General features: G+C 38.0%; 1 long non-coding RNA gene across 1 annotated transcript in view; it reads left to right on the top strand.

The window, feature by feature from the left end:
• The first annotated feature begins 1,257 nt into the window (after positions 1–1,257).
• Positions 1,258–22,883, top strand: part of LOC120753485 (uncharacterized) — a 22,836-nt gene continuing 1,210 nt past the window's right edge. Inside the window, exons 1-2 of the long non-coding RNA XR_005701110.1 lie at positions 1,258–1,361; positions 5,471–5,541. This is a non-coding gene — a long non-coding RNA (uncharacterized LOC120753485). The remainder of the gene's footprint in view (positions 1,362–5,470; positions 5,542–22,883) is intronic.

Genomic DNA, 22,883 nt, shown 5'->3' with positions numbered 1-22,883 from the left:
CCAGTAAGGAAGAAATATGCTCTCATCAGAGGAAAAAATTGAGAAGGTGTGCTAGAAACATGAGGTCTGCAGAGTTTGCTGGGAAAAAAATGCTGTTAGCAACAGCCCACCCAGAGTTTTTAGCCAGGAGAAAACATATCTCACTGTAAACCTGAGTGAAGCCCAAAGAAGTGGTTGAGGAAAGATTAGGAAATACTATCTTCTCAGTTTTCCTTTGAGCCACCTCCAGACAGATCTTCTTAAACATCCTGAACTTTGAAATCCCTTTCTGAGGCACCGTAACTCTCAGATAAACATAAGATAAGAAGTAAGGGATCCCAGAGGAGGAAAACAACAGCTTATCCTTTGAACCTCTGGACTGCAAGCCCTGGGCTAAAACCAGCCCATCATTTTAGGTGCTGGTTCCTCCTGCTGAAATCCAACAACCACAACTATAGTAAAGTTTGAACTTAAACCCAAGAAGGTGCTATGTCATACAGATACCATGGCAAAGGCCTTTCTTCCTGCATTTTTTCCTAGGAATGGGGAGGAGGAGAGAAAGGCAGGTAATAAGGAAATGAAGCTGGACAGTGGATGGGAAGAAAAAACTATTCTCAGGTAATATGGGCATAATTTGAACAATACAAAAATTTGTTCTCTAAGGGGTCACTGTTTTCATGTTTTTTCCTAAACAAGTATGCCATGCAAATCTGGAAAAAACATTTAAGTTTGGTCATGTAGGAACATGTACTGAACTACATATTAGATCTTTGGTTAGTAATCTAGCCTCTATCCCTGCACATGCTCTGGTCTGGCTGTTCAATCATATGGGAAGAAATGACCTGTGGCAGTGACAGGTTACAAGTGCTTAAAGTGAGAGCAGAGGGAATGAGCCTGAGTATTTTTTTGTGTCATGCAGCTTTATTGTTTCTTCCTTCACATGAAAGTCAAATTCATTGAGTAAATTATATAGTGTGGACATCTCTTACTTTTGTTATCATAAGAGCAGGGTGTGCTAAATGGAGCAAATCAACCAAATCATTACTTAATCGTGTGCTTAATTCATTGTCATGGATTTTTTCCCATGAGTATTCATGATGTCCTTGCAAATGCATTGCTGTTGCATTTACCTGTAGCCATTATTTAGGGATTTTCACTATTTAATTAATACATATTAGATTTATGTCTTTAAATTTGGATGAAATCACAAGTACTTAATTCAGGTTACAAATATCTTTGTGCTGTGTTACTAACATGTTTATTTAAAGAGTTTTGTAGGTTAAGTTGTATAAAATAAAGAATTTTGCAAGAGTCATGAAGAAACTTACAAGGGAAGTACAGAAGACATTTTCTACTCTGTGTGTGCTGAAACTACGAGAGAGGTACAGATTCCAACAACAGCCAAAATACAGTGGCACAAGGCCACCAGATTTAATCTCAATTCCTGGGTTTTTGGCCCTTTTCTTTGTTTGATTTTGCTTTGTTTTGTTTTTATTTAGGCTTCGTCCCATATTCTGTTTCCGACCATTGGCTATTTAGTTCCTGCTTGTCTTTGTCCAATGTTCCACCCCAATCTCTCTTTGTACATGATTTGCTCAACTAACCTAATGATTGAATTCACTGGGACTTGAGGACATGCTCAAGTGCTCTCCTGAAGAAGGATGCTCTAATTAATGACTGAAATTGTCTGTGAAGTAAATAACATTTATGAAGAGTTTTCTGAGCTATGAATAAATGCAAGAACAATTTGTTTATGTTAGTTTTGTCACAAAGCACTTTATTAATAAATTTTTCAGGCAAATAGATAAACCTCCCAGATACCTGCTGTAGATGAGAAATAACTCCACTCACATATTAATTTAGAAGCCTTTGCTGGCATCCCCCAGCGCAGTAGCTATACTCTGCGGTCCTGCACTTGGGCAGTGAAACTCCTCACTGTATGAAAAACTGGATGGATTTCTGGGTCCAGAGATGGTAGTGGATGATGTTACATCCAGCTGGCAGCTGGCTGCTAGTAGCGTTCCTCAGCGATCAGTGTTTTGGCCGGTTCTGTTGAATGTCTTTAGTGATGGTTTGGATGAGGAGCTTGAGAGTGTTCTCAGTAAGTTCACAGACAACACCAAGTTGGGTGGGAGTGTTGATCTGCTGGAGGGCAGGAAGGTTCTGCAGAGGGATCTGGAAAGGCTCGATCAATGGGCCAAAGCCAGTTGTATGAGGTTCAACAAGGCCAGGTGCAGGATCCAACACTTGGGTCACACCAACCCAGGCAGTGCTACTGGCTGGGAGAAGAGTGGCTGGAAAGCTGCTCAGCTGAGAAGGACTGGAAGATGCTGGTTGACAGCAGCTGAACATGAGCCAGCTGTACCCAGGTGGCCAAGAACGCCAATGGCACCCTGACCTGGATCCACAATAGTGTGACCATGGAAGTGATTGTCCCTGGTGAGGCCATACCTCAAGTGCTGTGTTCAGTTCTGGCCTCTTCCCTTCAAAAAGACATTGAGGTCCTGGGGTAAGTCTGGAGATGGGCAATGGAGCTGGTGAAGTGTCTGGAGCACAAGTCCTGTGAGGAGTGGCTGAGGGAGCTACCTGACAGAAGGTTGTAGTGAGGTGGGGATTGGTCTTTTTGCCACATCTCAAATGAAAAGATAAGAAGAAATGATGTTAAGTTGCTCTAGGGAAGGTTCAGATTAGATATTAAAAAATTTATCATTGAAAGAGTGGTTGAATGTTGAAGTAAGCTCCCCAGGTAGGTGGTGGAGTCACTGTAACTGTAGCTGCTCACAAGGCATCTGAATGTGACACTTGGATTGTGGTTCAGTGGTGATTGTGGTGGTGCTGGGTTGAGGGTTGGACTAGAATATCGTGAAGGTCTCTTCCAACCTTGATGATTCTGTGAAAGACATAATTTTATTTAATTTTTGATTTTGTTTCTTCTTGACTAAATCCATGCCAAAAGTTAAGCACCTAGCTAGTCTTTGGGGCGGTTTTGGTTAGCATCAGCTAGCCAAGTGGTTTCTGGGCACAAGTGGGATTTCCTCTCAATACATAGTTGCCCTCAGTGTGGGGCAAGAGGAGTAAATGACAACACTTTGTTCAGTGCCAGTTGCCCTAAGCAGCAGGCACAGTCCTGGGCAGGTTTAACCTTGTAGCTTAGGCAGCAGGCTGCAGCAGGGTGGAGAAGAGTCTGTGTTCCTTAAAGGACTATGGAGGGATGCAGCAAACTTTTTTGTTGGAAGTAAAATTTTTAACAGCAGTTGCAGAGGAATACCCCACAGGGTTATACCAATCCTTGCTAAAGGTAAAATTTTACTCCATTACCGACATTGTGTGTCATTAATCCTCGTATTTCAAAATGAAATTGCATGTATTATTAGAAGCTGGTCCTTTACAAATGCTTTTCACTGTCTGGCAAATAAGCCTAACACAATCCTTCAGTTTGAGATAAAGGTATTTAATGTTTCAGACATCTCAGATGATCTTTCTGATGCTGTCACGTGAACTTCACAGACTCTTGGCCACATCCAAGCACTGCTATACAAACCATTCACTTGAGACATCCCACAGCATATTCCACCCAGACTAAGACATGGTGATAGCTTCATGAATCATTAACCACATGGCTGATGTGCACATAATCTAGATGAACTCTGCACTCTTTATAGTCTTTCAGGTCTGACATTAAACAGTCCTGACTCTTCCATGCTGGTGGCTGATTTTGCTGCCTTCTTGCAGATCTTACAGATCACTTCAGTCTATGTCATAGTCAGTAAACATAAAGGAAGCACTGGAGTTTTCTGAAGCTGAAATATGTCATGGAGCTTACTTTGACCAAGAGAGATGTCATAAAAGATGACATTATCATAGATTTTTGTTTTCTTTGGTGCTAAAATTAAGCTTGAAAGCAAGACTGATTGTAAAAGAAATCTTTAAAACACTTAAGTTTTCAAGTCAACAAAATATTTTCTAATTTTCAATGAAAAACTTGGAAATTTTGTTCAGTTCTGGTGGAAAAAGACAGATTAATATAACAACCAATTAGGGATATGCATGCCCCATTTTAATGCTCTTGATCTAATGAAGAATTTCAAGTAAGGGGTTGATTCAGCTTGCAGACTTGCAAGTAAGAGAGATAGAGAAATATAGCATGCTAAATGTAAGAAAAGGAAGACGATCAAATCAAGGGAAAATCTTGTTTTACTTTGCTAACTATCTGCACAGGTCTATGACCATGTACTGCAGATGCAATAAGGATATGTACCCTGCTTGCCTTGAAGTGCAAAGGAAGAATGGGAGAGTTCAGGTACATAAGAATGATTCCTGACCCAGGTGAAGAGCTTGAGGGTAACTCAGTGGTTTTTCTTCTCTCTGGCAGGCACTGGATCTGATTTGTAGTATTAAGCAATAGGATTGTTTAAGCCACCATAACCTATATGTTCTTTATCACCTGTAAAGGAATAATTTTTTTTAAAAAAATTAATTTTATTTAAATTGCTGAATGTCGTTGCTGGTATTGCCACACTGAACCAAAGTTTAGGCATGTAAGTAGTGACTTTACAGAAGTATAAGACCCATATGCTTGTATGAGTCAAAAGCTCAGGTGAATGTGGGATTAAACTTGTACAAATAATACATATTTATGGATCATTTGCCAGATTTTGACCTGCACAGAACTATTCAATACACACAGAACAATTCATTGATATTTCCAGTAACACTATACTTAAAGGCTAATTCCAGAGAAGTATCAGGCACGAAACTTAGGAGAAGTTTTATGTTTTGATGATTTCAACCTATGGGTACGTCTGAGGTATAAGGTACTGCATGTATCAATACTTGCTATTAATAATAACAGAGAATTGAAGTAAGGAGAAATTAATGATAAATGTAGAATGACATTTTGGCTGAATTATGGCATTCTTTTATAAGGCTGTAGAAAAGAATGAATCAGATTTAATAGCAAAGAAAGTAGCTTTCTGGAGAGTTAGAGTGACTAGGTAAGAGAAATTGTAGAGAATTTTTTACATACAAGAAAATGTTTAGAACTATGGAATAAGTCAGGAAATTATCAAGGAATGTGATGCAATATGAAAAAGTGGGGCGAAAAGACCTACCTCAGCTAGAGAAAATATTTCCTAGCTTGAACTGAATAGCAAGGGTATCTATAACATACTATTGCAGCAGATTGAAAAATATGTTAGATGCCATCTGGAAAGTTGCAGTGATTGCACTTTTTAAAAATTTCCTTCTAACAAGAAGCAATTTTGCAATCTCAGCTGTGGCAGAAATTATCAAGATGAAATGCTTCTTTACCTTTACTTAAATGATACATTATGCAAATTGAAAACAGCAGTTTAAGGAAACAATTACATAAAGTGAATATCTTCTATGATCCTCAGACAGGAAATTGTAAGGGATAAAAAAAGCAAACCCTAAATGCTCTTGACTTCAAGCTAGTACAGGAAAAGAACCTCTATACCTTTCTCCATTTCAGGACTTGGAAGTGCTGTATGGACAGTCCTTGTAAAACATCCCTTTTGGAGGCCTTTAAACAGCTAAGAGCAAGTAAGTAGAGTAATACACCTGATGAAAACTTGAAATGTGAAGGTAGTATCACTGGAGATATATAAGGGTAGCAAATGGTTTACTTGCAGGGCAGAGCTGAAAGTAGATTTTTACTCTGACCTAAATTCCTGCTCCCCTTCAGATTTATCATGGGATTCATGGCTTTTCGCTGGTGGTGTCAAAGAGCCCAGTGCTTGCTGACCCATGTCCACCCATGTCCAGTGGTTTTTCCTAGAAATTTATCCATGTCAGGCTTTAAACTTTATGGTCAGTATCTCTATGTCTGGGGAAAAACAGAGACATTCACATGATGACAATACTGTGTCCCACTTCACTAATTCAACTCCCCTGTGTATTTCAGTGATTTTAATTATGTGTTTCCATCTTGTTGACTTTATGTGCTCTCTTGATTATCCATACGTAGATTAACCCTTTAGTCTTCTGTATTTTGTTCAGAAACTCAAACTCATGGGCTGACACTCAAGCAATGACGCTGGGAAAAATCTTCCAGCTGCTATTGTATTCAAGCACACGAGTGTCTACGGGGTTTTCTGAGTCTTTGTTATGATTTTTCTATTTAAAAAAACCTGTTTCAGAAATGTTTCAATACTGTTGGTCCTGCCTTGACTATGTGTCTAGATTAGATGATCTCTTATGGTCCATACTTCAAGAAAAATAAGGTGTATTTCCTTCATTGAGGGAAAAAAAAATCAAGTGTGGGTTTTTAAATTATGATTTTGATTAATATTTTTTGTGAATATAACTCCTTGTGTTTCTTAAGAGTTTGCATCTTTGTTATAAGGTCTCCTGCAACAGTCTTTGTCACATAGATTATTTGGTGACTGACAGTTTATCTGCCTAGATTTTTCTAATTCCATTCAAACTCCTGGTCTATATAGTTATTTTTCTTAGGTAAAGATAAAAAGGCTACATTTATATGTAAAATGATCAAAATATTAATTTTTTAAAAAATAAAAATGTAGTTTTTACAAAAGTTTCTCTTAGACTGTTATGTTCTCAATACTGTTTTTAGTTTTTAACTGTACTGCAATTCAGCTTTAGCTGAATGCCGGGCCAAGTGGTGGGATCCAAACTGTGTTTCACCTAGGCGATTCCAGTTATGTCCTATCTTCTTTTCTGATGGTGCAGCTAAAAGGTCCTGCTCTTCTCTTTTTGCCAGCCCTCCACCCCACACATCTTTCTGAATAAATATTTCAGCAGTACAATGATGGAATGGGGTATGGTGCAATGCAGATGTGATGTCAAAGAAACAAAAGTTGCAGATGAATTAATTGAAGCCATGTGTGACAGTAAAATGTAGAATATCAATAATATGAATGCTTCAGAATAGGTAATAAACCTGCACCCTGTTAGCTCAAAGAAGGGGAGCTGTGATGTACTGGAGCCGTGGATAATTACTAGTTAATTAATTTGCAGTTAATTACTACTGATTACTACTGTTGTCATCACTACTGATATCATTGTATATTGGGATAAGGGACAAGAGGTTGGGTGTATTAGTATCATACAGTCTTGGAAATATATGTAATTGGTGCAAAAATGTTATATGCTTTTTGTTTGGTTGTGCTTATTATTTTATACTGTTATTATTTAGGGTGTGTTTGTGTTTTCTTTATTTAGGTTTAGGTGTTAGATCTTAATTGCCAGTGAAAGTGGAGTTTACTAGATAGTTGTTTGTCTGTAGTCACATGTTATTCTGGCTTCTCTGTTTTCTAATATTATAATTCACTGCTGAACATATGGTTGAACATAAATTAGTATCAAGAGATAGTGTAGTAAGCACTGAAAATGTGGAAAAAGTTCTGATAATACAAAACATCCTGAGATTAAACTGACATGTGTCAGTCCTCTTTAAATTTTGTGAAAACAAAAATAGTTCTATAATTAAGATGTCAAATTCTCAGACTAAACTATGAGATACAATGAATGCAGGAAACTTAGCTGAAGACAAATGGAAATAAGAAGCTCAGAAACTGATTTGAAGCTGATGTCTGGGAATTACTTAGAGAAAGAAAGAAAAGATCAGGAAATTTAAGATTTAAATATTGTATAAAAGAGTTCTGTATCTTTCTAAAATAGTAAACTTCTCAGGTTTTTGGGAAGAATTTAGATTGCTTCAAGCAGTCAAAGAAAGCTTGAAGATTTGAGTTAAATGTCTTAGAGATTAGAAAACAAGTAGGTAAAGAAAATTACAATCAACCTCAGACAGAGTTAAAACAAAGGGCCCTTTGCTCAGTAAATAAAGAGGGGATAATGGCATTTGTGGTATAAAAATAGTATTAGGATGGAGAAATATTACACAGAAACAATATAACAATACTAATAGAGGGTTGTACTGAAATACAAATGCACAAGCTAAGTCTTGAGAATGAAGTATCTACCCATCAGAGACTGAAATAACAGTCAATTTAATAGAGGAACTTTGATTTCTGAGTCAAAACTTGTGGGTGATTACAATGGAGAAAGCGTGATTAAGGATGATATGTCAGCTTAGTGAAACAACAAACAAGCAAAGTCGCTTCATACAAAACTAGAGGAGTAAAAATTAAAGGAGACATTTGCAAGAGTATTGAAGAAACCATTAAAATCAACATATAAATGATAAGAAGAATAATGAATTGGTTTGGCTGAAACTAATTGGGTGTTAAAAAGAATAACTAAAAGGACAAGAAAGAGTAAGAAGGAAAGAAAATGAGAAAATAGGTCCATTAAGTTTTACGAAGATAATGGGTCAGAAAAAAATAGCTGGAATTCAGAATATCTTAAAAAGAAAATAAGGATGTTGAACTCCAAAAAACCCTAGCTCTTAGTTAAAATCAGCTTTTCTCATTTCTGTCCTTCCAAGAAAAAAATCACATGACATTTAAAAAAAAAATCAATAAATCAGAACATGATATTTTTCATTTCTAAATTAGTTTAGAGGCTGTATTCAAGAAAATGCTAGAGACATATACACAGAATTGAATGTACAGATATTTTTGATTGTATATTCACCACTTCTGAGTGAGAAGCTGTGTAGTTGCACTAGGACCATGTTGTACCTGCCCTGAAAGTTCTGCATGTTGCAAAGGTGATATGTTGCTGGAAAGCTTCCCTTTGGGACATGTTTCAGTGCAAGTAGTGTTCACAGAGTGTATGGTCCTGAGTGAATTATGGGCATCATGAAACCTGTTAAAACAGTCTCTGTTCAAGGCTTTGGTGGATGAATGACTAATTTGGCATCCTCTTGAGATTTGGGTGGGAGCTAGATGCTGAATTAAGCAGGCTGAAGTAGACATGCAGAAGAGTAGAAGGCTGTCAGTGTTTTAAAGGTATTTAAGTACTGCCACAGTTTGAAGGTTGCTGAATGCAATTGTAAGGGGAAAAAAATGGGTTTGATAAGTCCTGCTGCGGATCCTGCCTACCTCTTCTATACAACATATAGCCGTTAGCTCAGATCATTTTCAACACAAAAAGAGCTGTCAACCTCAGCTCCTATCATTCACTTAACCAATCAAACTGATTAATTTTAATCTTTTTCAGCACCCTTTTTTTATTAGTGATAGAGATTGATAGATCCTGGGGCCTTGAGGAAAATAATTACTTTAACACCCATGTCTGCCATGTAGCTGTAATCCCAGGGACCCTGTCTTGGTCATACTTGGTAAGGTGCACGGGAAGAGATACACTTTGACGAAAAGACCTTATGAGATTTTCACTGTTTATTTGTTTTTATACATTTTCCTACATTCTTCTATAATCTGTTCCTCATCCTTTCTTTTCAGTACTGTGCAGAGATTTTTCTCCTCTATAGTGCCAATCCTTTATCTTTCAGTGCGTGTCTGTAGTGCTCTCATCAGTCTGTTCATTCACTTGTCCCTGTGCTGTTTTCCCCCTTTATAGTCTAGCGACATATAAGCTGATCACAGAAATCTTTATGTTCCCTTGTTCGAAGCACCTTGGCATAATTCTTCATTTCTTCTTTCTGCCTGACAATTGTGTTCATGGCTTTGTCATCCCAGTAAGTGGGAGTAAAAGAACTGGCAACATCCTGGCATCCTTTTCGAGCACACGCACTGGATAGTTTTGTCGAAGGCTGTTCTGTCATGATGTTCAAAGCAAACATTACTGCAATGCAGCTGTTTGAGCTGTGCCTGCACTTGGTACTATTTTTGTTTTGCAGTTCAACATATTTTCTTAAATCTTTTTTAGTAAACTCAGATACATGCTGCAGGATGATAGCTGTTCAGGGAAAAGTATAATCCCTAGGAGCTGCCTGCCTTGGCAAACATGAACATGCTTTTCAATATGTCAACAGGCAATTATTCCCTCACTTCCCACAGTGTAGCCTAACAATTGAGTATTTTTTTCATATGCCCTCAGTTAAGAAAATCAGATGAGTGCCCAGAATTGTGAATTTGTCATCTGTGGATTCATGCAGTCACCAGTTCAGATGATTTACTTATTCAACCTTTTACACTCTTTTAGAATTATATTAGAATACATATATTTCAGGACTAGGATCATGCAATTTATATTACTCATATGATAATAGCTGTGAATGAGTCCCATATTTTCAAAACCCAGATACTGACATTCTGGAAAGAGTTTTCATTAGCTTTTTTTTTTTTTTTTTTCCCCCAATTTCCCTGCCACAGTGCATTCCTACCTCAGTAAAACTGTTCACCTACACAACATCAGGAGAAAAGCTACTTCTCCACTGTTTTTCCCAATCAAGATAATTTCAGATTATTGTATCTTTCTCTGTGAATCCCAGAGCCTCAGTTGTAACCATCCTTCAAAGCTGCAGTATATTTGGTAATTAACTTGTTATTGTATGGCTCATGCTGTGTACAGGTTGTTCAGATTTTTATGTAGAATGGTCTGCTGATTTGAGTACGGCTTAAAATATTTTTCTTTGAGAATACTTTTTAATTTTTTTTCATTAAAATAGAAAAGTAGCTGTTACAGTGCTTACAATACTTTGATAGTGTGATAACAAATATATGCTGCTGCCTGGCATAGAATGCTTGCATGTTTGAGATGTGGATGTACTACCGCAGGCAGTACACTGGCATTATCCCCTTGGTGAGAAGACATGTTGAAGAAGGAACAGTGGAGGTAGGACCTGGGCCAGGAGCCTTACATAATCCAAGCCTGAGCACATGGAAAGTCTCTTTGCCAGAAGAATTTCTGCCTAACAACTTTGAAGCAACACTGCTGCAATAGAAACATGCCATTTTGAACGTGGCTATTTCAATAGATTTGACTGTATTGGTAAAGTTCTTGTATCTCTTATATAAGAACACAAACATCTAGTTTGTCTCTTTGTTTTTCCCTTAGTATTCACAGTTTGCTCTGGGCACTTGCAGCATTTAGGAAGAATATCAGTCTGATTTGTTGCCTGCAAGAGAGTCTAATTAAAACAAGAGAGCAGGATAGGAACTGATGACACATAGTGCAGCTGAGCTGCTCCCAAAGCTGAACATGGCAGCTGTGGTTTTCGTCATTTGCAAAGCCTCAGCCAACACGTTGGCCCACAGAGTTAAAATAAATGTCTAATTATGTTGTTTAATTATTTCAGTTCCAAATTCCTGCTTGAAAAGTATTGCAAAAGATGTGAGAAAAGCACTGAGAGCACCATTATCATGTCTGTGGCTTGCCAGTAAGTCAGAAATCACGATGCTTTCTCTTAGATTCTTCCCTTCCCTGTGCCTGTGGTCAGGTGGCAGAGGAAGGAGTGTGTGCTTGAACCAGTCTCCAGCCCTCTCCCCTCCCATCACTTGGCACTGACTCACAGCACTGTTTTTCAACATGATGCTAATTAGCTGCTGAGTAGTGAGATACTGTGAGCTCTGAGAGAAAAGACAGAAAAAGACTTCAAAGATGTTTACCATTTTTTCCTTTTTTTTTTTTTTTTTTTTAATTGTGACAGGAATTAAAAAGTTTCTTATCACTTATGTCTGGATCCAGCAATTTCTTGTGTGCAGGAAGACATTGCTCCAGGTGCTCCAGGTTATTTTGTGATGAGCAGGTTTTGACTTTGTTCTTTGTTTTCCACAGAGTGGGCCAAAGAGAGGGAGCAAATATGGATTGCTGTGCTAAATCTGGTGGCTATAATTGGACAGGGTGGTACTAGTGTGCCAAGCAGAGGAAAATTGATGCAGAAAGAGAGACTGAGATTTTTGCATCAGAACAACCTCTTGGGAGGTCTTGTTAGGTCTAAGTCCAGTTTGGGGCACTGACACTTTTTCATGCACAGCTTAAGCAAATGCTCTTGGTTGAAGAGATGAGGACCATTAGGTCCTTCAGAATCTCTGTTGTTTTAGCCCATATTCACAAAATTGCTTGCCGGAAAATTGGTTGATACTATCTCGATTAATGGATCCACTGTCTTTAGATACAGGCTGTCTATCAGTTAAGCTGTTTGTGAACCAAATGTTCATCAAAACTGTCTTTATCCAGAACCCTGGAAATAAAATGACTTCTCATACACAAATGGTTCCCATTGGTCATGCATATTTAATTATGTGGTGGTGCTCCACTTCTGCCGTACTGTCTTATTCTTAATTTGCCATTCTTCAAATAGCTTAATAAGAGATGAATGTTGAATACATTGTCAAAATGTATTGTCAAAAGTCTTTCTAAAAGACTTTTGTTTTTCATCTGAGTCTATTTGTCTTTTATTTCACTGATGTTAAAGGTCTTCCCTTCCCCAGTTTGGAAAATTCTGCACAACATAGAGCCAATATAGTCAGTGCTCCACTTGCTATTAATTTGTGTGATCAAGGAGACCTCTGAACTGCTCAGGGAGCACTTTGAGTCAACAGTTTGCACTCATCAGGCTTGTGATTAACACACAAATAAACTATGACTGTAGCTGATGTACTTGGTTAGTTATCTTGACATCATTGTTTTATTCTCCCACAAACTGTGTTTCTCATTTCTCGTAACTATGCTGAGACATATCTGTTTTTACATGGAACAAATAAGAGAGGAAAATGAAAGCTAGAGCTCTCATCAGAAAGAAGTCAAGTCTTTTCTGTATCCAGTGTTTTGGCACTTTTTTTTTTTTTTTTTTTTTAATTGATGAACATTTTACTGTAATAACAGTTGTTAATTATTGCAAAGAGAAACTGGCTGGAGATAAAAGGGTTTTGTCTCTGGAGTTTAGTTTCAGTTTGCTGCTGATCTTTCTTTAGCTAAGGGAATATTGATACTACGAACATTGACTGCACACCACAGTCAACTGACAAGCCAATTGATTTCTTAATACTTCTTTTGGACCATGTGGTCAGTTAGTGATATTCTCCTTTTCCAGTCAAGGTACTCTGATTTTAATTCTCAGTTTCCTCTCCAAACTGGTGGTTTTTTGTAATTAGAAAATTTCAAAAAGACTTTCTGGAAAGTCTAAATAGAAGGAAAAGTTGGTTTAATTTCTTTTATTCTAGTCTGATCCTAGTGAGGAGTCCAAATGTGATGACTACATAGAAATCTTGGTGCCCATCTGAGAGCTGTAGGAATTTAAATGAAAGATTTTTATTTATCTTAAACTGGAGATAGAATAGATTAGAATTTGACAAAATGGCCTAAAGGGAGCAAAAGTAAATTAATTTTTTTCAGCTGGCCTTGGGTCCCTAAACCTTGTCAGTACCTTTCCTTGTTTCTCTTTTTGCATGTGCACATCTGAATAGAGTTTTATTCTCTTATGTATTTCAGGATTTATTCATGTCTATTTGTTTAAACTGTGCAATCTGTAAATGTGTAAATTGTTGTTTGCCTTTATCCAGATACCAGCCATAGTTCCTTTTTATCTTGACCATTATTTTCATACAGTTCAAAGTAAATCTAAAATAGTATTTTATTTTCTGCACCTTTTAGCATTACTCTTCTACAAAAGAAGTGAAACCTGCTCTTATATTTTTTTGGTGAAGGACAATTATTTAAGGAATATTAAAATATACCATGATTACTCCTGCTCACTAAAATCACTGAAGTGATCCCAGGTCATAAGAAGTTGATGTTAATCAATATTAACTGTACCTGTCCAAATGTAAATTTTCTCCTGAGTATACAAAGGAAGGTAATTAATCAACACACCCCATGCTGGACCTCTGCTGGTGTGACCACATCTTGGTTGGTGAGGATGCACTCTCCTGCTTTTAAAGGCTGACAGTTACCACTGCCAACTGTAAAGCAGAAGGACTTTACAGCCAACATGAGGCCAGTGTGGTAGGATGTGATGCTGCAACACACAACTAGTGCTCAAAAGATCGGGTGTCTTTTGCAGCTCATCTCTCTGCTCTATGAAGATACACTACTTATCAGAGGCAATGCGCATGAGGCCTCTAGACCTGAGATTTCATTCTGCCACAAGGCCCAGAAAGGTAACTATTCTTCCCAGTGACAGCAATCTTTCAGCTGTGAATGTGTGTGCAAGAGGGGACTACAATTAATACCACACAATGTATGCTTTGAAAAGGTACTTCATCAAAAGTGTGTCAGCTATAAAGTTTTAAGCTGAATATTATCCTGGATTTTCAAACACTTTGTTAAGTAATCCAGGTATCCAGGTTCTTGCAATTCTAGAGGAGGCAAACTTTGACAGCATGTCAATGGCACATTCTGTGAGCATCAAAAGAGCCACAGGTGAGATTTCCAAGGCAAGTACGTAAATAAGCTAGGAAAAGGGACATTGAAAGTTGTTGTATTTAAGATAGCTTTCCATATCACTGTCCATGCTTGGAAAATGTCGTGGATCACTTTTTCCTTAGAAAAGGCTGCAGTAAAATGGAAATGGAGGAAGGAAAAAAAACCAGAATGTAGTATATCCAGACCTTTTTTCATGCTTGTTACCTTTATACAGCCTTTCTTCTGTTAAAATAAAATTGAAAGAAAATTCCCCTCTTTTACAATGAAAAATTTAAAAGACTGAAATGGATACACTCCTACAGGGTCTTCTTATCCAGAACATCTCTGGAATTTTCTGGTGCTTCAGTGAAACATTTAGGTGTCCCACATTGTTTCTTTTCAGTTTTTAGTATTCCCCTCATGGGGGTGGTCACTGGCTCCTTGACTCATAATACCATCCAGTTGCTGTATCTCTTTAAGTCTGTGTTTACATAGCTAAATCAAGGGCTCTGTAAATTAAATGCTCTACTAAATGTGGACAGGAGGCTGCCATTGGTGGATGCAGACTTTTCCCTACAAATCTATTGTCTTCTCTGACGAGAAATTGCCACAGATCTCCCATTTTCTAGATTTCTTATTTATCCCCAGAGGTAGTTAGGCCAAACTCAACTTTAACTTTCAACTTAAACTCACATAGGAGCAGCTTTAGGTATTTCTGTTGTAAGTTTCTAAACTATAGTGCAGCAGTTTTGAGTACTAATATGGCAGCTGCAAGACATGAGGCTGGGCAGATTCACAGTGGGGACACCAGTACCTACTTGGGTCTAGATACAAAAGGGGCTTACTTGCCTTTTGGGCTTTGCAGCACCTAATTTGAGTCTAGATATGAGGAAGAACTCTTAAAGAGTTCTTGGATAAAGAATAATTTGGGTACAGCAGCAAGCTTTAGAAGTGTTACTACCCTGAATTTTAAGTTATTGTGATGGTAGCCAGAATTAAATGCATGAAATTTGGGCAAAATTTGAACATAATTAGTAATATTCCCAATATATTTTCTAAATCCGTGATTGAATGAAATCCTAGCTAATTATTTTAATTTTTTTCTCATAATTAAATGCTTTTAGATATTTTTTACTTAGGAACAATTTTTTATTCTTTATTACTCACTAAAAACCATGGCCATGATACACAGTGTAGCTTTGAAGAGTCTCACAAGTTTTCTCTTTCAAGATTCAGAGCATCAAAATTATGATCTGTCTAAAACAAGCCTTCTTCAGAATGATTGCCTTTATGCTCTCCTAGTTTGCATTCCTCAAGTATTATTTGTTATTTAAAATACAGCTTGCCTTGTTTTGTTTTGATATTTGAATTTCATGTTACAGTAGCAACAACACACTCCAGGTAATTCTTTTCCAGTTAAGCTTCACTCTGCTTGAGTGCTTAAGAAACCATTTTGCTTTCTGTCTTGTACCTTTTAATGCCTCCTGCAGTTTGCAATAACCATTCAAGAAATTCACTGCTTTTCATGGCCTATTGATTTAAATTAAAAAACTAAGTTTGGAAACTCTAGAAACCCTGCTATCAGTTTTTCTAGTGTAAAGCTGTCCTACCATGGGAAATTGCCAATGAACCTCCCCATTCCTGAAAAAAAATCAGCATTAATAGAGTAGAAACAGAGTAGGAGAATATTTTGGCTGTGTCATCTTGGTGAAATATAGTGTCGATATAAATGTGATCTAAAAAATCCAAACTATTTTAAAGCAACCTCTGCCTTGGGGGGGTTGAATGCACCATAGAGACCCTGAGGTGGCATGAGACATGGCAGCACTGGGCAGAGATACACAGGTCAGGAGGCACTACAGGAATGTCAGCAAAGCAGCATGCCTGTGCCAGTGCAGTTACTGCCTGCATTTCTTCCTGCTTGGCGTGCCCAGCTTGTGCTGCATGATAATCATGCCTCTTGGAGACAGATTTTGTGGAGACATGTCTAATGGCTGTGATGTAAACACAGCAATTCCATTTTGCTTTCAAGACAGTCCCCAAATCCCTTTTTGCTTGACTAGAGCATGTGGTACCTAAAATCCTGAGGAGACTGAGAGTCAACAGAGCAGGTTTGCAGCCTCATAAGGGATGACATCCAGAGGAACCACGACAATATTTAGAAGTGGGCCTGTGTTTGAGACCAAGTGCAAGGTCCTGCTCCTGGGCCAGGGCAATCCCAAACAGAAGTACAGACTGGATGGAGAAAGGATCAAGAGCAGTGCTATGGAGAAATACTTGGGGTATTGGACAAGAAACTTGACATGAGCCAGCAATGTGTGCTTGGATCCCAGATGGCCAGCCATGTGCTGGGCTACAGCCAAAACAGCACAGCCATCAGGTAAAGGGAAGTCATTCTGCTCCTCTGTTCCACTCTCATGAGTCCCCACCAGGATTTCCACATTCAGCCCTGGTGCACCTAATGTAAGAAGTCATGAACTACTGGAATGAGTCCACATAAGGGCCATGAATATGGCCAGTGGACTGGAATACTTCTTCCCCTATGAGGACAGGCTGACAGAGTTGGGGTTTTTCAGCCTAGAGAAGAGAAGCCTTTACAGAGACCCTAGAGCAATCTTCCAGTACCTACAGTGGCTACAAGAAAGCTGGAGAGGGACCTTTTGCAAGGGCATGTAATGATGAGACAAGAGAGAATATCTTCAATCTGTAGGAGGGAATATTTAATATTTAGTGTTAGAAAGAAATTCTTTACCCAGAAGGTATTGAGGCATTGGAACAGGTTTCCCAGAGTTGTGGATAAACCATTCCTGGAAGCATCTGTACCAGGCCAGATGAGGCTTTGAGGAACCTGGTCTAGAGGAAGGTGTCCCTTGCCATGGTAGGGCAGTTGGAAATAGGGACTCTTAAAGATCCCTTCCAACCCAAACCTCACTATGTTTCTATGAAAGTGTCGCATCCAGCAGTGGGCATTAAAGGTCTCATTTCTCCTATATATCTAAGATTACCGTATCTGCCATTGGAAAGGAATATGACCTGATCTGTACTACAGAGGAAAGCAGATTAGTAAAAGCGCATAACCAAGGGTAGACACAGCTGATAGGTAAAGAGTGGCAAGCAAGTCTGTAAGAGCTCCTGCCATAACCTCAGCACCGTGGGGTGACTTTAGATAGCTCAGACCAGTGAGGTGCTTAATCTAGATTATTACACTTCCATATCTGCCTGGTTTATCCATGTTTAGACTTGACAGATCAACTTCTGATCAATCTGAAGGGCAATTTCCCTTACAGCAACCTACCAAATACCATCTAGGCAGAAGTTTATGTACAAAACTGAAAATCCAGGCATTTTTAGGGTTCACTTAATGGATAGGATGGGATCCCTTGTGATAATGTGGTAGAAGCCTGTACTGGGAAAAGAAGTTGGTTTGCATGTAAATGTTCAGTTACAGCATTGGGATAAGGGAAGTCTAGATTAAATATTTCCAGTAGATCTGTACTGTCCCGGGGGATGCCCGCAAGCGGCACAGAGCCACCGTGGGTAAGTTGTGACCTGTGTTAAAGCTGTGCCCTTGTGCAGGTACACAATGTTAAAGTTGTATGGGTGCCAGAGAGAAGAGTATAGTTTTGTCTTTAGTATATCTACCTAGTGTTTTCAAGGAGACACCAGCTTTGTCTCTTCAGGTGTCAAGCTGGCCGAATGCGAGCCAGCTCTCAGCTGAAGCTGTGCAGCACTAGGTAATTCATTGCTGACTCTAGGATAATCATTAATCTGAAAGGCAGCTTTAGGCTGGATCCACTGGCACTCCAAAGCAACTAGAGACTATCCAACCTGCTGATAGAGCAGGCATCTCTTAAATAAGGGCAGCCAGCTTTGAGGTGCCTGGAGAAGGCCTTGGAATCTAGTCAGCAACCTCCAACTGTTTCTGGGCTTCTCCTTCATCTGTGTCACAGAAATCATATCAAGTTTGGATTGATCACAGCATGATCGAAGCCATGCTCTGACAATAAGCAATTTGAGCTTCCCTTTTTTCTGTTCCTGGCTAGACCACTATAGAGCTTTTCAGTGTTTATGGCTTTATAACTTAGTTATTTATCTCCAGGTCACATCACATGCGGTGTATTGCCTGCAAATTAATTTTTGCTCATTGTGTAACTCTAACTTTTAAAAATAAAGTTATTGCAGAATTATATTTGAAAGCCTTGTCTCTTCACTTAGTGTTAGCTCGTACGCTGTATCACCTTTTTTCTCTTTTGTGTTAGCACGAAAAGCTGTTCTATATTTAGTAGGCATTTCTGTTTGCAGATTTTTTTTTTTCTTTTTAATCTTAATCTTTTCATAAAACAGCATAAATCCTAATATGTAAAGGATTAATATGTGCTTTTCTTTTCAGATGGTCTGAGCATTAACATTCCATAAATAGCCCAATTTCCCCCCTGAGTTGTTAAGTAGTCAAATACTTCCACTAAGGACATTTTTACTTTATCATCCAGAATGTTAACACATTTAAATTTAACTGGCAATTATTTGTGATGAATGGAAGTAAAATGTATGAGTGTTTTTCTAATTTAGTTTGCTTAATCTCATCTTCAGTGCTTCTAAGAAGACACCATCAAGGCAAAAGGCTCATAACAGGCTCATAGATTCCTATTGCTGTGGCATCAACCAGTTTATGTTGTATCAGCATCATCCACCAAGAGATTCTAGCTTCTGATCCCAGGAACTTAAAAATTCTTTTTATTTGCATTAAGGTTCTCTAAAGAATATAAAAATTCAAATTCAACTTCACTGTGGAATTTCTGTGTTCAACAGCTGGACTGTCGCTATAGGACATCTCCTAAAAATCATGCTTAATTCCAGACATACACATACCCTATGAGATTTTATCTCATTTATGTTAGTTATATACTCTGAAGGCTCAGTATCTAAGCATCATTAAAATCATCTCATGATCTTCAGTTCCTTTGGTCATGTTGCTTTTTTATTCTGATGTTTGGAAAATATAGCAAGTTCCTCCAGGGCACAAGGGACTGGTTCCAAGAAAGATACTTGTGGAGCCTAACCTCAAAATTCAAAATGTGACAATAGATAAGAGTGGAGTCTCTAACACCTGGTATTCTAAGTATGGTACATACAGATAATTGCAAATAAAACCAGGACTGGTAAATATTTCTACCAGCGGAACCCAGCCTGGAGTGAGAATATGTTGTGAAGCATAGCTGATGCAGAGTAAGGCCACTAGTGTAGTTAAAGTGGTTAGTTGCCTTCTTATATATACAGAAGCTCTGCTTGTGTGGCCCTATCAGATTAGGGCTGAAAGATGACAGCTAACTGATAAACTAAATAGTATTGAATATATTGGAGATTCAATATCAGGTGAAGAAGAAGGTGACTGACTGATGATGGTTTTGATTCACTTTATCCTGAGTTTGATAACTTTTCATTCTTCTTTTCATAATTCTAATTCAGTTACTGTTCTTAAGATCACTATGTATTCACAAACTGAGGCTTGACCACGACCAATATGTGAAGGTGTTGAATCAATATGGGAATGACAGTAGCTAATTTTGGGTCCAGCCAAGCATAAATGGACTTCGTGGCTTTTTCTGTTAGTAATTTTCTCATCCTTTCAGAGCAGTTGAAAAGATAGAGTTACGAAGCCATCTTATACTAGCAGCTCTGCAGTGCACCTGCCTAATTTTTATAATACTATGCATAGCCTCTTGCTGTATTGAAGATTGCCGAAATAAAGGCATAAGATCCTAAAATACAGCTTAATAGCTGCCCAATTTACCACTGTTTTGCACTATGTTGACATTACAGAAACATGACCTTGCACAACACCCAGATGACAATAAGATCAAGAACAATCAAATACAGAGTTCTGATACACTCTGTGTTACTTTTTCTAATGGCTTTGTATAAAGATTTATATGTCTATGCAAAAAAACCAAACCCAAAACCAGAAAACAAAACAAAAAATCCCCAACCCCAAACAACCTCATAAAGTAAATTTAAAATCTAAATTCCTTCTCACTGATTTTTTTTTCTTTCTTTTCTTTTCTTTTCTTTCTTTCATATGAGGTTGGAGAGGTTAACCTAATACTGTGGTATGGAATGAAATTATGCTAATATATTATAGCATTTTCTAGCAAAAATGGATTTTCCAGCAAATATTAGTGCTAGTTAGGTTTTCGGTTCTGAATAGGAAACCAAACTCTTTTTCTCAGACTTTTCATTTAGCAAATAATGGCTATATTCAACGGTACATTCAGTATCATTCCCATTTTTGTAAACTTACGTAGCACATTACAGGAGTGAAGTTGCTATGGCACTTTTCTGTTTCTATCCTTCTCCACCTCAAATGGTAAAAGTCAGTGTGAGGGTCTCAGTTTTTAGCTGCTCTCCATGTATCTTTAGTGAGTAGAGGATAAACTGAGAAGGATCATGAGATGCTTGTTTCTGTGCTGAGGTCTGCTTCCAATGCAGCTGCTGCTCTGTGGTACAGTCACCTTTGGTAGGTGCTCACTGGGTTTGCTTGCCTTACAGTTCCCGAGACCTTACTCTTCTGTTTACAAGGGGAGTAAATATATCCAGAGGGCATGTTCTAGTCAAATCCACTTTCCCTCCACCTTGTTGTTACTAGCATTTTATTACTTACATATTTTAGCTGGTTTCTTTTTTCAATTTGAATATAAAATGTTCCATTTCAAGCAGTTGCTCTCTGTGGACTTTTGCAGAGATAATTTTGAGTTCTTTATTGGTATTGCTGAGGTTATAGATTTTCAAATATCAGTATCATATGATTTCCTGATAAACTGTCCTACCCTGAAGCTGGATGTCCATTCCTCCTGGCTCTTGGTTATAGGAATAAGATGAGAAGATTTACCTGGTTTTAATGAGGATAGCCTTAAGTGGAGCAAAACTCATTCCGGTTGATTTCTGCTCTCTGAGATTTTTAGGGTGGTATCTCTTCCCATTTTTCCCCACAAGATGTTTGCGGATGAAAAACATGTGAGGAGAAAGGGCATCTGCAGCTTGATTCACCATTACTTCAGACTTCACAAATGCCCCAACTGAGAATTTGCAGATGGGGAAGTTACCTAATTTAAAAAAAATTACTGGTCTTACTTCGAGCTAACTATGATGCTGCCAGCCTTTGTTACTTCCCCACTGTCCCTGTGGGTAGGAGTGGCATAGGGGAGGAGGTCAACCCATCTTTCAACAATTCAGACTCTCAACCCACTGGCAGAGGAGTGTGAAGATTGCTGCTGTTTGAAATGGGTGACCTTAGCTGTGACAGTTAGCTGTGCTAACAGTTCTTTCACCAGGGTGGGCAGGAAAGAAAAGGTCTGCATATGGCTCTGCTTTGTGTTACTCTGCCAGACTGTCTGTGGGGCCATTCGAGGTGTGAGCAGTTTTTGCTGTTCTCAGCTGCCTGCTATGAAGTGCAGTTGCCTGTTGGGTGGCCCTTGTGATTAAAAAGTGCTGTTTGATTTAGTACCATCTAATGCTTATCTTGATAACAAGACATACAGGACAATAGAAGATTAAATTAAATTATCTGCAAACCCAGTGACCCACTTTCTATTTTAAACAGAGCAGAAGTGTTTAAAATGTACAATTTGTCTATTTGCCTCACAGAAGGATGCGTTGGGAAGAAATGGTTATGATTTACATAATACTCTAACAAGAAAAAGCTAATGTGATATGACAAATTATATGTAGAACTGCAATGATAAAATAAATTGGTCTTTTGGAGATTATTTTAATTGTTGCTTTTTGTCTTTCATATGCAAATAGACAAGTGATGGTTTTACAAACCATTTTCCAGCTCAAAGGGTGACTTATTAGCTGCCTTGTTAGTAACATTCACAAAATGTCATTCCCAATGCAGGGAATATGTATAGGAAGGATCTAGCCAGGATGACTGTTCATTACATTTTGCACTTCATATTCTTACATACTTGAAATTCAGAGAAACAGGTACAATAGCAGCTGAAATTTCCATCTTGCTGTAGAAGTAAATGTATTTCTCATTCACCAGGTAGAGAATGCTGAAACCTATGACAGAATGATGCCACCCACTTTATCATCAGGTTCACTACCTGTGTCAATTTGTATGGAACATAATTACTCTTGTTTTAAATAATTGCAGCTATCGGTGCAGACCTTTGAACAACAGGGAGCATGTTCAAAAGCAATAACCTTTTCATGAATTACTGGTGCTATAATTTTTTTAGAAGTTCATTTCTTTTTCTGCTTATGCAACTATCACTCCTTAGCTAATATACATGTATCATATGCTCATCTGATGAATTCTTTTTTTCCTATTTTCTTGATTAATTAAAATGAAAGGTCTTAGCTAACAAGGCAAAATGATATTTTAAAAAAAGATTTCTTCAGAGACAAGTGTTATCTTAGTTGTGTCCTGCTTGTACAGTGTTTCTTTCTCATCAGCTACTTCTTACTGCTGTGTAAGTAGACCATTAAAAAATGAAAAACTACTAGGAAAAAAAAAACATAAAGGATCTCCTCAACTCCTATCAACATTTATGATCTCTTTAATGTATGTTTAATGTATGTATCTTGCTGGCCCAAGGCAAACCACTCAGCAGTTAAACTGCAAGTCTCCAAATTGAATTGACTAATCTTAAGTTTACCTTCAACAGTATTAATATATATACTAGTTATGCAAGGTACCGAGCCAGTGG

The sequence above is a fragment of the Hirundo rustica genome, chromosome 5 (assembly GCF_015227805.2).
Source record: "Hirundo rustica isolate bHirRus1 chromosome 5, bHirRus1.pri.v3, whole genome shotgun sequence".
In the NCBI taxonomy this organism is placed as follows: domain Eukaryota; kingdom Metazoa; phylum Chordata; class Aves; order Passeriformes; family Hirundinidae; genus Hirundo; species Hirundo rustica.
Note: the sequence above shows the minus strand (reverse complement) of the source record. Positions and strands in the feature narration are given on the sequence as shown.